Source organism: Meleagris gallopavo, chromosome 1 (assembly GCF_000146605.3).
Source record: "Meleagris gallopavo isolate NT-WF06-2002-E0010 breed Aviagen turkey brand Nicholas breeding stock chromosome 1, Turkey_5.1, whole genome shotgun sequence".
Classification (NCBI taxonomy): Eukaryota; Metazoa; Chordata; class Aves; order Galliformes; family Phasianidae; genus Meleagris; species Meleagris gallopavo.
This window is the reverse complement of record NC_015011.2, coordinates 6,766,693-6,784,095: the sequence shown is the minus strand read 5'-3', so window position 1 is coordinate 6,784,095 and position 17,403 is coordinate 6,766,693. Positions and strand designations below refer to the sequence as shown.

The 17,403-nt window shown below is 42.3% G+C and overlaps 1 protein-coding gene across 6 annotated transcripts in view; it reads right to left on the bottom strand.

Annotated features, from left to right (window-relative positions):
• GRM3 (glutamate metabotropic receptor 3) overlaps positions 1-17,403 on the bottom strand; it is a 110,008-nt gene that overhangs the window by 70,381 nt on the left and 22,224 nt on the right. The window lies entirely within an intron of this gene.

Here is a 17,403-nt window from a genome sequence, read left to right as displayed (position 1 = left end):
AAATCTCAGCTGAATTCACAGTTCTATGTCGGTATGACGATAGGGACATTTCTTCATCCCTCTAAGTCTCACATTCTCCGTTGGTGATGTAAGACTAATCAGATGAACTGTGAGACTAAGTTGGGATATATTTATAAAGGCAAAGAAAAGATGTTGTTCTGTTTATATCTACGTTGAATTTCTTGCTAAATTTCTGTCTTGGTTTCAGCATATATATCAATCTATTAGATTGCTTTTGTGACTTTTTATTCAAGAAGTCATAGAAGATGCACTGCTTAGTTCAGAAAGATAAAATGAATCAGTTGAATGTATGACTATATCAAACCTGTAAGAGATAGCTGCATTTGGCATCTGGGGCTTGTAGGCTTGTGTGTTTCTAGCTACAAATAGTGGCTGTGGCTTGGGAAAAGAAGACTGTTTTTGCATTTTGTATGTTAACAGTTTCTGCTATCTTGTTCTGCTGGTTTGGGAATTCTAAGTGTGAGGATGAAAGGCTGGAAGAGACTCTTCTGTTTCTTTGTACTCCATGGCTTCAAACCCTCTCTATAGTCTTCTCTCCACCTCAGAAAGCTTTCATGTTCTTCACTTATTTCTTCTTAGATACCATCAGAGGAGGAAGAACTGATGGTGGTTTCCAGACAAGATGGTTTTATACTGTAGAAACTCAATTCAGGATACATCCCAAACTTGAGACCAGGTCTGAGTCTTTCCTTTGCACTTAAAGAAAGTGATAGAGAGATGCTCCACCCACCTTCCCTAATCCCTTGGTTAAGATAGCTAAATTTGTCAGAAATATTGTGGTTTAAGCATTTTGTAAATATGAGTAGGACTCCTATCCTGGCAAAACACTGCACTGAGCTTTAACCCTAGTTATGCACAGGTGTTTGCTGCTTTGGTTTTTCATTATTTGAGGCTCCCTTGCATTTCATAGGGATAAGCCCTGAATTTATCTACTTTGGCACTTTTCTTGAGACAGAAGACAGATAGCAGAGGGATAGAGGAAAGAGAGGGATTCATGTGAAAAGTCTTGAAGGACAGTAAATGTCTTTTGACTGCTGCCTGTGGAGTTTTCATATTTACTGGAAAGGAAATCATGCTCAGCAATTGTCATTGCCTCCCAGAGAAGTAGTGCATCTGTTTGAAGGTACATATTGTACTTTCAAAGCTCACTGTCTCTCAGACAACATAGCCTGTGACAGCTGAAATCATTTGGGATGTTCCAGTTAAAGGGATACAGGACCAAATTCCCAGGGGCTCTGGACGGCTTCTGCACATAAAACTGTCATTGAGTATGAAAGAGGAATTTTCAAAAGCATTCGAGATGTTTTTGCCTTCTCTCATGAAATTAATTCTGCATTATCTTGATCATCCAAATAGCTCTTTTCTGCATCTGATCTGGTTTGGCTGTGATTATTTTAGCAAATAGGATGGGTCAGGGACCACTCTGGCCAGGATAGCACTTGATTCAGCTGTTCTGCGCCCTTACAGCCAAAATCTCTGGCATTCCAGAACTGGATGGCCACATCCCAGCAGTCTGTAGTGAATGCCATTAGGGCTGAGCCAGTTTTCAGCTTCTTCCCAGGAGCTGTTTTGGGAGACTTATCTTGGCCAAAAATCAAGAGCCAGGGAATGTGTTAGCAATTAAGTGATATGGATGATCATATTCAAGTGGATGTTCTGTCACTCTTGGCTTGAGAGCTGCAGTTGCATTCTTCAAGCTCCTCTGACGTGAATACAGATGATCATGGAATAGAATTATAGGATCTTTTGAGTGAGAAGGGATCTTTAAAGGTCAGGTAGTCCAACTCCCCTGCAATGAACAGGGACACCTACAGATAGATCGGGTCATGCAGAGTCAGGTCCATATCAGAACTGTGAATGGTCATTTCAATGAGAAGCTGTATACCAGCAGCAACAGCTGTATCTCAGCAGCAACAGCTGTATCTAATCTCATAAATTAAAATTACCTGGGGAAATTCTTAAGCAGTGGGATCAGTAGGTACACAATGGTGTATCCTCATTCAGCTAAGCTCTCTCAACAACTGGAACAGGGTACTCACACTGAGAATGCTTATGGTGAATGCTCCTGACCATGCATGAAGTATAAAGCCAAGTCTAGGAGTTATGTGGGACAGTACCATGTCCCTAAAGTCCTCAGTGATTCTTGTCAGAACCATTCCAGGAATCTTTTGATGTGGGTAGTCAGTTTATACTGTCTACACCTTTTCATTGGCACTGATTATTTTACTAGTAATACACGACAGACTTCACTACTCCTCTGCTAGAGAAACCTTTCCTGATGCATTCTAGTACTGAAGACTAGAGCAGTGATCAGGGGACTGGTGAGCCCCTTTTAAGGGAGGAGAGCAATGTGGCTTCACTTATTTAGGTGAGTAAAAGGAAAGCTGTAGAAGTTTTTGGTAGCTCTCTGTATTTACCTCAGAGAGCTGAGTACTCAGCAGGGACAAGAGACTTCAAAGATATTTTTGGCGCAAAAACATGCACATATAATCTGGTCCTGAATAAATAGAGATTAGAAATTATGAAGAATTTTCTAAATAGTAGAAGAATGTGGTTTTGGAAAAGCCTTCTGACAACAGGAGTAGTTGCTAAAACAATCAAAATTGAAGAGAAAGCTATGAAATCCTTTGAAGGGATTATATGACCTGATAGCACTTGACAACACAAACTGAAGAATTCCCTTCAAGTCTTATCTGTGATGATCTGTAAAGCATAGAAGGAGACCATGTCCCATTGATTTGCAATGACAGAGAAGGAAAAACCAAGTCTCAGTCCCTTCAGAGCTAAATGTGGGATGATGTCGTTTAGCCACTGCTCTGCCTTTCTATTAAATAGCAAAAGAGCCCAGAACTATCTCCTGCAGAAATATACAAGGCAAGTTGATGTAACACAACTGGGGAAGAATGTACTGGAAGAGTTATTTATCCTAATCTATGTTTGCAGTATCTTCCATCCTGCTATAAAAATGGAAAAAATAATAAAAAAAAAGGCAGATATCTAGATACTAACTATATATCCAACATATATTAAATTCAAGAACATTTATATCTAAATGGCTCCTTCATGTCCTAAATTCTCCCAGTTGTGCTTAATTCTTTGAGCACATAAAGGAAGTAAAAACCACCCACACACTACTTCAGAGCCATTTTTCTTCATCTAAATGAAATTTCTTTAGTTCCATTCATCTTTACAGCTCATTCAACAGGTCCCTCTGCAGCAGTGAAGGGAAGCGTGTTTCAATGTGCTAATCCAGCTCAGAGATGGATTAATTGACTCACAGGTCTCTCTGATCACTAGCCAGATGCCTTTCCCCAGCTGGCAAGCTTTACTAATTTTCTTGTTGTTGTTAATTCTGGGGTTCAGCCAACAGGGGCCCTTCTCCACTCAATCAAAGGCAACATGCCCTCTCCCGACATTTTGTATTCTTTGGCCTGCTTTCCTTTGGGCAAAGATATTCAACTGTAAACCTCCTCCCCTGGCTCTTTTTCACCTGGCTGTTGGCCCCTCTGGAGAAGTTTCTTGGGGCAATGGCACTGATGTGTCTGCATGTTGGTCCACTGTGGGCTGATGCTCTGCATGCTCAAGGAGGATGATGGAGAAATGTGGTATCTAGAGCAACACGTTCAAGAAATTTCAAGTGGGTATATTGAATTTTGGGGGGAAAATAAAGATTCACAGGCAGTAGAAGCATTTCCTTCACTAAGGTGTGTGCTATGGAATGACAAGAGAGGAAATCTTTCAGATTGTTTAGAAGGACTGAGCAAGACTAGATCTATTAGGAAAGTAAGTTGTGAAGAAATGTGATAGAATGGATGTTTCAAAGATAGGATATGTGAGGGGTCCAAGCTCCTCTACTAATTTTGTCATTGGCCCTAATCTCCTGAGCACATCACTTCTCTGGCACTTCTATTTTCTCATACTTAACAGAGATTTAATTATAATATCTTATAAAGTCTTCTGCAGTGACTTGCAATGATTTGGTTAAAACTTTATTGATATTGAGTATGTCAATTTTGGCCAGACAGTAAAACATTACTTGCTCTTTCCAAGCATTTTGTTACACTATTGTGATCACATTGAGTTTAAATTTAATCTACAACCTACATTCTCTAGATTCATCTTTTTCCCTCTCCTCTCATTCTTCTCTCCCTCTCCTCCTATAATGAACTGAAAAAAAAAAAAAGTTCCCCAGAATAGAAAAAACAAAAACAAAAACAGTTCTCCTTGTCTGCACAGCTGTTTTATTTTTTCATTAGAACTGAAGTTGCAAAATATATTTTTATGACAAGATCAAGAAGAACACAGCTTGAAGAGAGAAGTAAAAAGTTCATCTAAGGTGTGAAAGAAGAGTTCAACTGCATTTGCTATGGATCAAACACTTCCTATTCTGTCTAAAATTAGGGAGGTCATTCATTCAGTATCAGAGCTGTTGCTTACAGTTCACAGGGATATAAATAAGAAGAAAGTCTAATTTAGTATTTTGGTATGTTTCAGCTTACGCACGTGTCTTGTATAAATCTCACACTAATTTCTTCTCACATTAAGCATAGCCCCGAGGAATTTGTTTTACAGAGAATTTAAGGCTTTGAACTTTGATCACTGTAACCTGGCTTCTCACAACCCAGAAAACAAGTGTCTGAAAAAATGAAAAGTGAACAACACGCACCATCAATATCAATTACTGCATTGTTAGGTGGTGAATTTTCCCCACGGAGAGTGAGCAACTCACTTGATGTGGTTGGTACAGGGCTCGATCCTCCTCCCCAGCAGCAGTGCTGGGAAGCTGACATCTCCCTACACTTCAGAGGTGAGCAGAGAGAGTAACTGCATGCAGCATCAGACCCAAAGCCTCTGTGAATGCAGGGAAAAGAGATCTCTGTCAAGAGAGGCTTTCTGTAGTTTGAGCAGTGAGCTGCAGTCTTTGAAGAGAAGACTTCAAAGGAAACAGGAGAAAAGAAACAATGTCTAATCTTCATATAAATGCGCTCAAGGGTCTCTGAAACTCAGACGCTTCCAAGATTTAAGAATTAATTATTGCTTGCTAGAAACAAGCTTTATTCACAGGTAACTGGTACATAAGTCTGAGCCCTGTAGGTGCAAAATTCATGGTATTATATTGAACTGATTAAAACTTGACAAATCACCATATTTCCCTGCAGTGTACTTGCACATTTTCCAAATGTTTGATGTTATCTTTCACATTGTTTATGTGAAATATTTGACAGTAGCTCCCCAGATTTTATCTGTCAGAGGAGACACAGAAATAGCTTGGTACAATTGTGACTTGCAGGTTTTTATGCAACATAGTGGGATGGGTAGGTTCTTGGTTTCTGTAGAGCAGTGCAGCTCAGTTGACTTCTACTTACTGTAGCAAAAAAGAAGACTCTAAACCACTTGTCAACTCCACAAAAGTATAAATAGTGTGGAGCACTGCGGATGACTAAAAACAAAGCAATGCTATTCTGATTTCTCCTAGCAGAAAGCTGTGGGTAAAATGTCCTCCAACCCAGCTGAGGTATTCAGGATCATAGAATCATTAAGGTTGGAAAAGAGCACTAAGATCACCTAGTCCAACCATGCCCACTAACCATGGCCCTCAGTGCCACATTTAGCTTTTTCTTGAACACTTTGAGAGAAAGTGACTCCATCACCTCCCTTTGCAGCCTTTGCCAATGCCTCACGAGCTTTTTTGCGCTTGTCCTATTGCATAACTATTCCTGTTACAGCCATTTTACACCTGATGTTTGAAACTTGAAGAAGTGGTATGGCCCTGGGTTGTGGGGCAAGCAAATGGTGGAATAAGAAATTAAACATTTATGTATTGGAGAACTCATTTGATGGTCTTATCGTGCTCAACAAAGTGAATGATTTATTGTGAAAATCTGTTCAGAAATCGTGCTAGTTCATCGTGCTAGTAGCACGTGAAGTTGTGCTGATCACACTGATAGCTGTGCTGATCAGCTGGTAGTTGATTTCTGTGTTTACAAGCTGAGTGTGAGCCAAGCTGGCTGCTGTGGCCAAGCTGCTGCACAGAAGGACATTCAAACCTGATAACTTGATTGTGAGTCTCAGCCTTTGCATCTGTAAAACACTGTCTACCTCTTGCCTTTAAACTTTTAATAATTGCTGCAGAGCCTCCTGAGAGCTGCAACACTGAAAGGAAGCAGTTTTCTGTCACAAGCAAGGGTTTTCAGACCCACAGCATCTCTGTCGGGTATACAATAAGAAAAATTTTCTTCTCTTATAAAGTCAGTGAACCAAGGTAACTGTACAGCAGAGAGAGAATGAAAGGCAGAGATCAGGTCAAACGCAGCTACTTTGAGAGAATGAATCTCACAGGCAGGATTGCAATTGCTTCATTTTCTGTTTATAGCAGTATGACTTTTGAGGTTAGATGGAATTTGTCTTGATATTTGCCTGGTGGCAATCAGAAGGCATCAGAGACTGTTATCTCCCCATACATATGAATGCCTTCCATCTTGACAAGAAACAGATCCAGGCACTGCACACCACCAGCACCTCCAGATTTGCTGCTGATGGGAGTCACTGGGGATCACAGAGAATCCAAATAACATAGGGGCATTGCATTATCCCTTATTAGCATCCAGGGGGATGCAAAGGGCAGAGATTGACCCTGGTGTTGCATTATTACAGGGCTGCGGGTGTTTGTTTTGCAAGGAAATATTCTTCTGCAAATATTCAGAAAAAACTCAGTTTCCTCTTACTGACTGTTGCAGCTCCCAAGACAACAAAACCTAATGTAACGGGTGCTGCCTCTCCCTCCCAGAATGGGAAATGTTGACATTTCAAGTATTTGTTTAACAGCAGTTAGTTGACACAGCTTGTGAGAAATTATGCTGGGAGGAAAGGAAACCTCCCAAATTCCTCTGCTTCCTTTGCGTTCCTGCTGAGTGTTCTGAGTGACCCCACCAGGAATGTCCCTGCCCCACAGCAGGTCCTCCAGCCTTCCTTGGGGCTGGCACTGTCTTGCAGATTAAAGTCCAAATTAAAGTACATACAGGGATGGGACTAGCAGTGGCTCTAAGGGGATACAGCTCAGGGTCTGTGTGGTATCTTCCAGGGGTGCATCTTAGTAATGGTGCTCTTCAACGTCTTAATCGATGACATAGACAATGGGATTGAGTGCAACCTCTGCAAGTTTGCTGATGACACGAAGCTGAGTGGCACAGTTGACACAATGGAAGGAAGGGTTGCCAATCAAAGGGACCTTGGACAGGCTCTAAAAGTGGGCACACAAAAACCTTATGAGTTTGACCAGGACAAGTGAAAGGGGTTGCACTTGAGTTGGGGCAATCTCAGATATGAGTACAGAATGGGAAAAGTGCACATTGAGAACAGGTCTGTGGAGAAGGACTTGGGGGCTCTGGTGGATGAAAAGATGGACATGAGCCAGCAGAGAGTGCTCTTGCAGCCTGGAAGGCCAACTGTGTACTGGGCTGTACCAACAGAGGTGTTTGTCCCTCTCTGCTCTGCCTTTATGAGGACCTATCTGGATATTGCATCCAGGTCTGGGTCCCCTGGCACAGGAAGGATGCAGAACTGTTGGAGTGGGTCCAGAGGAGGGTCACAGAGATTATCAAAGAGATCACATCTCCTATGAAGAAAGGTTGATGGAGCTGAGCTTGTTTGGCTTGGAGAAGAGAGGGCTCCAGGGAGATCTCATTGCAGCCTTTCAGTTCTTGAAGAGAGATTATAAGCAGAAGAGGGACAGACTTTTTACATGGTCTGATAGTGGTAGGGAAGTGAGGAATGGCTTTAAAATAAAAGAGTGGAGATTTAGGTTAGATATTGGGAAGAAATTCTTTACTCAGAGAGTGATGAAGCACTGGCACAGGCTACCCAGAGAAGCTGTGAATGTCCCATCCCTGGAACAGGTTACCCAGAAAAGCTGTGGATGTCCCATCCCTGTAGGTGCTCAAAGCCAGGTTGGATGGGGCACGGGACAGCCTGATCTGATGAGGGGCAACCAGCCCACAACAGGGGGTTGGAGCTGGGTGATCTTTAAGGTCCCTTCCAACTTAAGCCATTCTATTTTTATGATTTTATGATTTCTCTTGGCATCAGTGGGCTGGGTGGGGTAAAGCAGGCAGATGCTGGTACAAAAAGAAGCAACCCTGCACTGAGTTATTTTTCCCACCTGGAGATATTTTCTATGTTTCTTGTAAGATTTTGGTGTCGCTTACTGCATGCCTTGCTATAATGCATTGCCTGAGGCATAATTAAATTCAAAGGGCATGTCTGTGTTGAAAGGGAGGGTTGCAATTTGTTGGTGTTCAGATTTTTCATTAAAAACCAAGCAGATTTTCTGACTGGCAGGAACAATGGTTACAGAACAAAAATGCTCTTAAAAAAAAAGGAGAAAGCAAAGGCTTTTTCTCTTTCTTTCTCTCTCTCTTTTTTAACAGCTACCTACCTGACAGTCCCACACTGAATTGGAAGAAAGCCCGGCATTTAAAAATAGTGGGATTTTAACAGAAAAATAAGGCAAAGAGAAAAGCCTTGGTGTGGAGAAAGGTGTGGCAGGTGCTAAGTAAATTCATATCTATCTATCTGTCTCTGTGCTCACAAATATCTACAGCTATACACAAGTGGATGTGTGTGCATGTATGTGTTTCATTATCAGATGAGAAATTTGCCTTTCTGCTGAAGTTCCCCTGAAAACTCAGCTAATTAGTTCTCATAATACCCATGGAGGCAGACGTTAGTATCATCCTTATCCGCAGATGAGGAGATAGCAAAGAGCACAATGAGAATGGAGCACAGAGAGATTAAGGGATTTCCACTACAGCAAATTCAGGGTGGAGTTGGGAATTCAGTTCAGCAGGCAAAATCCTAACCCCATTAAAAGCAATGGGAGTTTTGCATAAGAGATGCCTGAATTTGACAGTTTTGCTGCTTTGTTCAAACCGATTCATTCTATACAGTTATATGTATCTTGATGCTTTCTGATGGAAATCACACCTCTGCCTGTTTCCAGGTCTCGATTAATCCCAGTTGAGTCCTTTTGTCCTAGACGTTCAAAGCAGGGACTGAATCTTTCTATGATTCAGTCTGCACCATACACTTACATAGCTAGAAAAATAGTCTGGAGTGAAAAGTGGAGTAATTTAAAATCTCCCCAAATTGAGTGCTATATTCTCCCAGGCCACCAGGGTCACAGGAACTGAAATTTTACTTTCCAAGTTGCTATGTTCCACAGCTTGGTACTATCAAAAAATTGGCTGGAGGGTTTCAGATATTCAGACGAACTAGATTTAAAATAGATTGGACAAAGCCAGCTCATTAAAGAAAAAAGGGTCCTCATTTATAACGGTATTCTTGCCTTCTTGTTTATATTCTTATTCCAGGGGAACATTTCCATGTTATTAGGGCATTTTCAGCTCTTATTTTTGAGCTTACTTTATTAATATTGGTAGAACACTTTGAAGTTGAAAATGTAAGTGCTAAGTGGTATCACTGACACACTTTCCAGCCAACGCTTTTTCCTTCCCAGAGGTCATGTGAAGCAAATGTGTCACACCTGCAAATGTGCATAAATTGCTGCTGGCAGCAGAGGGCCAGATTTCCCTCAAAACTGCTGTAGCAGCTGTGTGCAGGCTGAAAATGCCTAGAAGAAAATTCCTCTTTTTGTCAGGAAAATCGTTTGCTGTGTAGGGGTTCACTGCTGGAGACCAAGTCCTAAACCTGGCAGTGAAGCATCTGTAAGGCACAATTTGACTGCAGGATAAAAATCCCTGGAAGTCACCCAATGACCTCCTGTTTGCTGTCAGTTCTTCACAGTTTCTTATTTACAAGTGAATGCTATGGTTTGAGAAGGGCTGGGAGGAGTGCAACATGCTGGGCTATGTGGGGTGGGCAGTAAATGGACCCGCTATAGTGCCTTGAACATGGGGACTACTTCATGATGTTATCCACTGCTGCAGTGCACTGAACTTCTAGCTTTGCTGCTTGCTTGCCTTCATCCTGCAGGATGTCAGGGCAGGAGAAGGGTCACCATGGGCTTATCCATAGAGGATAGTGTCTACAGAGTTTAATGGTCTGCTTGGAAAGTCAGTGACATCCAGGTTAATTTTGAAAATCTGCAGCTGCATCTGTGTCCCTGACATTTGCAACTCTTCCCCATCACCCCCAGGGCTTGTGAACACAGGAAGGATCCTGCCTAGTAACCTCAGGGTATGTACCACAACTGCCTGTGGAGAGCGAGGTGGAAAGCTGTCATCACACTGTTTGGCTGCCTTCCTGCTGAACCACAGCAATACAACCACCCCGCTCACCCCCTGCTGTGATTTATTACCTTGTCATATTTTAAAAGCTAAAGCAGGTTGAGCTCAGTCAGTGTTTAGATGGAGAAGCCTCCAAGGAAAACTCAAGAGCTAGAGGAAATATTTCCTGAGTCAGAGCTGGGGCAATAATACAGTGTGGTGTTAAGACATTGCCTTTGGACTGATTGTAAAATCAAGGTATTGGCCACTGGTCGGTTGTGGGGGGGAATGTAATACCTAACGTTACTGGACAATGGCTGACAGGTATTTGTCTTCCTACAAGGGTCAGCCCTACAGCAGGTGTAAATTGGATGAATAGAAGATGATGAATCTAGCTGATTGCTTTCTCTGCTGTGTCTTGTTATAGAGACTTAGAGGCTTGGTTATTTTCCTTTGACCTCTTCCTTTGTATGTTACACAGTTCTTCAAGTTTTGCAAAAACATACAATAGCATACAAGAATGCAGAAACATTTCATGGTATGTATATTTTTTTCTAATAAATCCCCCACCCATCTTCTGGAAATCCACATCTTACCTATTCCATTGAATCTGCTTAACACTGGGGGTTATACAGACTTGACTTCTCCCTCATCTTTCCCACAGAATTACCTGGAACGCTCATTCTGTTCAAAGCTATCTGCAAGGCTGGATCTATAATCTACCAGCTTCTTATATAATACGACAGTTCCATGTCCAGCCCTCAAAGGACAGCTAACCACATCTGTTCCCATTAGGTCTGTAGATGTTGTGGTTGAAGTCCTGGATTCTGGGTGCTGGAGCCATGGGACGATACATTTTTTACCAGTAAAATGCGTTTTCTAATCGTTCATTACATAGTTCACATGAAACAATTCCAGTCAAAGAATGTAAATGTTTCTCTTCTGCCATGTGAGCTATGTGCATGTAATAAAACACATGATGCATTTTCAAATTATGAAAAGTAAATTGAAAAAGCACTGATCTGAATTCAAAGAGATAAAAGAAAATGAACAATCTCATCCATGCACCAGTCTAACCCCTCTGGTTTTTAAACAAATACTTTTCCTTCACGTGCAGCACGTTTTCCCATGGGACTGTGGAATTCAGATTCAAAAGCTTTGTTTTCATCTTCTGTTTTTGAGCCCCTAGTTTAACAAGCTACAGATTGAAGTAGGAAAGGTGATAAATAATCCCATATAAAACCAGAAAAGCAACTGGATTATTTCTACCAACTGTTATTTTAGGTGGCCATTTCAAGAGTGAACTAATTGGATAGCAGGTTGTGTAGGAGACACTGCTGCAAATGCTCCGTGACTATAATAATTAACTGTTCCTCTCAGCTAGGAGAGATTATGAAGAGAGCACTGAAAAGAATTTTCTTTAGAATACAAAGAAGTATGTAATGTGAAATTTCTTGAGGAAAAGATTATGATTTTTTGGACTTCTCTAGACAGAAGCAGAATGTGAGATTAGTTCACAACTTACTTAGGAACACAGACAGTTGCAGGCTGGACTGCACCCAACCCAAGATACTGCAGGAGATGTTAGAAGAGAATTTATGGAGGCTGTTATGTTTTCACAAGTGGCACAAACATAGTCCTAATTTCAGTTTATTTTTGTTGCTGCTATTATGGTAGATTTAGTTTCTATCATAAGCATAAAAAATGAACAAAGATGTATCTAGTTCAGATTCTGGATCCTTGTCCAAAACATAAAATGTTTCCTCCTAACCTATGCTGAATGACAATAACCAAGAAAAAAATTCCACTCATGCTGTTAGTCATTCCAGTCCAATATAGACACACATTGTCTGTCTCAGCTTGTTGTTATAAAAATGATCACCTTTCTTCTGGCCACACAGCATGCAACGGACATGGGAATCTGCCTGGTGGTTGTGAATGCAGTGCAGACTTTTTTCTGTCTATCATGCCATCAGGTAGCACCAAAGCCCCCAGCAGGTTGTTTTGCCTTTGTGCAGTGATGCTGCCTCTACAGAGCAGAGATACTGACACTTACCTTCTCTGAAAAGCAATGTGACTGATAGCAGTGGCTAAAAAATAACCATAGAAATAACAGGAAGGATTGTTTAGTAGGATTATCAGTTACACGACTGAAATTGTGTGAAACTACCCACAAATCTCTTCCTTCAACAGAGAACACATTCACCTTCATGAAAAGCTTCTCCTTACGTTCAGCCTGCAGAATTAGGTTGAGCGTTTTATTTTTATTTCTTGGCATTGGCATTTTCTTTATTGTTAAGAACAAAAGACACCCTCTAAAACAAAACAAAGCAAACATATTCACCTAAACATAACTGTGGTCATATCCCTCTCTGAGCTGCACTGAGGACAAGTCTTTTGCACTGGAAATTACTATGGCTAGCATGTTTGCCTTGGCTTCAAGGATAGTGTTTTCATGTTCTTTTCCTTTCTTCATCAGCTTTCTTCTCTTTTGTGTCTGCCTGCCTCTTTCCCATTCCTTTCACAGTTGCTATTTTTGCTCTGAGCAAAGAATTCAGCAATGCTCTCACCCTCTCATGGGCTCTGTGTACCCTTGAGGTCAGGCTAGCAAACCTGACCATCTCTTGAGCCAAACTTTATATCCTCTCTGTGCTTTTCTTGTACCCTCAGCTTCATCACACTTGGCTGTCTTCCATTTCTCAGGTATTCTCTACTCTTTCCCCTACTTTGTCATGCTCCTAGCAGTACCCAGCACTAACACATCTGGAGTTATCTTGGGTCCTGTTTACGGCTCTGATGCAGAGATCTCGATGGACATTATGTCAGCCATTCCTCTCCCCTCTGATTTATTTTATTCATTTCAACCACAAGATTTCGGGGGAAAGGGACAGTCCATTACCCTGTGCTATTACCCACTGTAGCACAACTAATGTTCCCCATGGCTCAAGACACCACATTCCTCTTTAATATGCACAGTCATTCCGATGTATCCTCACATTTCTCTGAACTCATTTCACTCTTCTGCCTCTCTTCCTCCTATTGTTCTTTTAATGCTATCTTTCTTTTAGGCTCTGTGGTCCTTCTTCCTTTTCCCCACGCTCTTCCTGCCCTCCTCCAGAGCTGTGCTGCCAAGATTTGGGCTGTTGTACTGGGGCAGGAATGGGGCTGGGGCCAGCAAGGGGCTGCCAGGAGGGGTCAAGACACTTTGCACCTTCTGCCTTTGTAGGCTTTTCTATGCCTGATCCCAAGTGGGCAAAGAAATAAAAAGAAGAGGTAGAGCTGACTAAAGAGCTCAACAGAAGTGACGTTTTGTAGAAAAAGCTGCATGAGCAATGGGGAGAAAACCTTGCATTTAACATCTGGCTTGCATAGCCTCTTTCCTTGGAGATCTACAGTTACTTTGTCACTTTTCCTGGCTTACATTCTTATATCTGCCCATTTACTTGTTTGTCATTTTCTCATTTTCTGTTCAAGTCTTCTTCCTAACAGTCTCATCTGCGTGGCCTATGGGCTGCTTCAGTTCAACCAGTGCTCCCAAAATCCCTTGATTGGGGTGCTCCAATAAGGCAACAATTAATTCCTGTATCTGCAATTTGTTTATCTTCTTCTATAGAGTCTCAGAACAAGCCTCAGGAGAGAGATATAAATGATGAATGCAAGTTAATAGTATGGGAGTCTGAGGAAAATTACATTAGGATGGCACAGCAATAATGGGTATAAAAACAACTGAAACATGTGGGTGAAGTCCCTTCTATATCATATTTTCACTGGTATTATACATGGTAGTTTGTGCTAAAAGAATTTGAAACTTAAAGGCGGTAAAAAATTAACGTCTCCATACTGCTACTGAGAAGAAAGATGGTTAGGCAAACTATTCCCAGATGTTAAAAGGGGAGGCTAGAGGGTTGGGGAATATAAGCAGAATAGGTGAATTTAATTCAATTTAATTTTAATCATGCAGAAAACTGGAACCTGGTGACATATATTAACTGCTCTCTCTCTGTCACTAATGAAAAGATGTAGAGCTCCCAAAAGGAAAAGATTCCCTCGTCTCAATGAAAACATTTAATAAGGGAGGAGCTAAAGAATCTGCCTCTCCTGAAGTGGAGAATGTTTTATCAAGACTCATTTAGGCAAGATGTCTAACCCTTCCAAAAGCTAAACTTCGGAGGTTACTCCTTCAAGACATATTTTAAAACTTGGCCTAAAGCTATCATGATATGACTAGGAAGGAGTAGCAACTGTGGTTTCTGATACAATGAAATGCAGATGATGAAACCATTTTTATTTGTTTAATAGAGATAGAATCATAGAATCATAGAATCATAAAATCACCAAGGTTGGAAAAGACCTAAAAGATCATCCAGTCCAACCGTTCACCTATTACCAATAGCTCCCACTAAAACATGTCCCTCAACACAACATCCAGTCTTTCCTTGAACACCCCCAGGGTCGGCGACTCCACCACCTCCCTGGGCAGTCCATTCCAGTGCCTGACCACCCTTTCTGAAAAGTAATACTTCCTAATGTCCAGCTTGAATCTCCCCTGCTGTAGCTTGAAACCATTCCCTCTGGTCCTATCACTGATGACACTAGAGAAGAGGCCGACCTCCAGCTCACTACAACCTCCCTTCAGGAAGGTATAGAGAGCAATGAGGTCTCCCCTGAGCCTCCTCTTCTCCAGGCTAACATTCCCAGCTCCTTCAGCCTCTCCTCATATGGCCTGTGTTCCAGACCCCATCACCAGCTTTGTTGCTCTCCTTTGAACACGTTCCAGGGCCTCAATGTCTTTCTTGCAGTGAGGGGCCCAAAACTGGCCACAGTACTCGAGGTGCGGCCTCACTAGTGCTGAGTACAGGGGAACAATCACCTTTCTGCTCCTGCTGGCAACACTGTTTCTGATGCAAGCCAGGATGCCATTGGCCTTCTTGGCCACCTGGGCACACTGTCGGCTCATGTTCAGCCGAGCATCAATCAATACCCCCAGGTCCATTTCCTCTACGCAGTCCTCCAGCCACACTGCCCCAAGCCTGTAGCGTCGCCTGGAGTTGCTGTGGCCGAAGTGCAGGACCCGGCATTTGGTCTTGTTAAACTTCATCCTGTTGGCTTCAGCCCAGCTCTCCAGCCTGTCCAGATCCCTCTGTATGGCCTCGCTACCCCCAGGCAGATCCACACTTCCAGCCAATTTGGTGTCATCTGCGAATTTACTGAGGGTGCACTCGATGCCCTCATCCAGGTCATCAATAAAGATATTGAAGAGGACAGGCCCCAGCACCAACCCCTGGGGAACACCACTCACGACCGGTCGCCAGCTGGACTTAACTCCATTCACAACCACTCTCTGAGCCCGGCCCTCCAGCCAACTCCTTACCCATCCAAGCCTCGGGCTGCCAGCTTCTGCAGGAGAATACTGTGGGAGACAGCGTCAAAGGCTTTGCTGAAGTCTAGGTAGACCGCATCAACAGCCTTTCCCTCATCTACCAGATGAGTCACTAGATCATAGAAGGAGATCAGGTTGGTCAAACAGGACCTGCCCTTCATGAACCCATGCTGGCTAGGCCTGATCCCCCGGTCATCCCGCACATGCCGCATGATCTCCCTCAAGACAATCTGCTCCATAACCTTTCCTGGCACCGAGGTCAGGCTAACAGGCCTGTAGTTCCCCAGATCCTCCTTACGACCTTTCTTGTAAATGGATAATTGATAGATTTCACTAGATACACTACAAAGTTTCTGACAAATATAAGATAAAAGCAGAGATACACAGTTGTACTAGCTGCTCAAAAAGCTCAAAACCTATGTATCATACTTGTAAATATTTTATGTACCTGCACAAGCCAAAGAAGTTACCCACATGAGCTATTATCACACAGGGATTTGAGAACAGCTGACAAAAATCTTCCAGCATGCAAAAAAATGGGAGAAGCCTTAGTCTCTCATGAACACCTTATCAATCTCTTTTGATATGCAAAAAAGAACTGTGAAGAAACGAAGTAGGAAGCTGATACAAAAAGTGAGATCTGCTTCAATTTGTTCAATAGCAAGCCAAAACAATGAGAGCTGAATATCATCTTTGGAGCATAAACTGGCCAAGTCCATAGGACATCACACCCAGCAGTCACAAGCCAGAATAGCCCATGTGTCAGGATGTGTTTTGGAAATACAGGGTGTATTTATCATCATGGGATATGTTTCTACTAAAATATTTTAGCATAAATTGTGCTAATGTTGTATTTGGGAAAGATTACACAAATATGAATTGTGTAAATCTTTGGGTAAGATGTGCATTCCTAGGAAGTCAGGAGTACATAATCCCACTTCTATGAGAATGCATGGGATAACATAAAAGAAAGCTTTTATGTTATTTACACATAATCATAGAATCATAGAACAGTTTTGGTTGGAAGGCACCTTTAAGATCATCTAGTTCCAGACCCCTGCTATAGGCAGTGATACCTCTCAGTAGATCATGTTGCTCAAAGCTCCATCCAGCCCAGTCTCAAATGTCTCCACATTGGTGGCATCTACAGCCTCTCTGGCTCTGGCTCCAGAGTCTTACAGTAAAGAATTTCTTCCTAATATCTTGTCTAAATCTACCCTCATCCAGTTTAAAACCATTTTACGTGGAGACAGGACGAGGGGGAAACGGACATAAGCTACAGCATAGGAAGTTTCACACGAATGTGAGTAAGAACTTATTCACGGTGAGGATGATGGAACACTGGAACAGGCTGCCCAGGGAGGTTGTGGAGTCTCCTTCTCTGGAGATATTCAAGTCTCGCCTGGACGCCTACCTGTACGACCTGGTGTAGGGAACCTGCTTTGGCAGGGGGGTTGGTCTCGATGATCTCTAGAGGTCCCTTCCAACCCCTACAATTCTGTGATTCTGTGATTCTGTGATTCCCCTTGTCCTAATGGTATAAAACCGTAAAAAATCCTTCTCCAGATTTCTATAGGACTCCCCTTTCCAGCACTACTGAAAGGCTGCTATAATGTCCCCTGGAGTCTTATCTTCTCCAAGCTGAAAAACACCAACTCTCTCAGCCTGTCCCCATAGGAAATGTCTTCAAGCCCTCTGATCATATGCATGGCCCTCTTTCCCTTCTTCCTTCTTCTTTCCTTCCTTTCCTTTCCTTCCTTCCTTCCTTCCTTTCCTTTC